Source organism: Etheostoma spectabile, chromosome 5 (assembly GCF_008692095.1).
Source record: "Etheostoma spectabile isolate EspeVRDwgs_2016 chromosome 5, UIUC_Espe_1.0, whole genome shotgun sequence".
NCBI lineage: Eukaryota > Metazoa > Chordata > Actinopteri > Perciformes > Percidae > Etheostoma > Etheostoma spectabile.
The window spans coordinates 37,286,029-37,286,978 of record NC_045737.1 but is presented as its reverse complement, the minus strand read 5'-3'; positions in this window follow the sequence as shown (position 1 = coordinate 37,286,978).

Below are 950 nucleotides of genomic sequence, written 5' to 3'. Positions count from 1 at the left end.
GGGAATATTCGTTCTTCTCACCTGTACACCGTACTTACACCCGCATTGATTACTTATTCTTAGACAATAGACTTATACCCTTAGTTCGCTCATGTTCCTATAGCTCCATTGTCATATCCGACCATGCTCCCCTGACTTTAGATCTTGCATTAGGTGGTGAGCTGAATTCCCGGGCTCCTTGGCGCTTTAACACGCGTTTGCTGTCCGACCACAAATTTTTCTCTTTTCTGAATGCTCAGATCGATCTTTTTATAGAAACAAATGAATCACCTAATGTCTCTCCGTCTCTTTTATGGGAGACTTTTAAAGTCTATATTAGGGGACAAATTATGTCATACGCGAGCTATGAGAGAAAACAACGAAGAAAGAAAATATCTGATCTGATGACTCAAATATTACAATTGGATAATGTATATGCAGCATCACCTTCCCCTACCGTATATAAGGACCGCTTGTCTTTACAGGCTGAGTTTGACATTTTGGCAGCAGCTCAAACTGAGGACATGCTACTGAAGTCACGATATGCTTATAATGAATACAGAGTCAAACCAAGTAAGCTGCTTTCTCACCAACTACGCCAGGCTTGCTCAATACATCAAATCACCCAGGTCCAGACTCAAATTAAAAAAGCAAATTAATGACGAATTTAAGCGAATTTAAGCGCTTTTATACGTCTTTGTATACATCTGAACAGTCAACTGAGCCCTCAGATTTTGATTCTTTTTTCAGCTCCACCTCTTCCTCTAAAAATGTTTCTATACTCAGTGGACACTGCCTCCCTTCCCCAGACCATGTCACAGGCCTCTATTTCTTTGATATTAAAAAAGGATAAAGACCCTCTTTTTTGTGGATCCTATCGACCGCTTTCATTACTGAATGTGGACTACAAAATCCGAGCTAAACTACTGGCCATGCGTCTGGAAACAGTTTTGCCATCTATAATCTCCCCT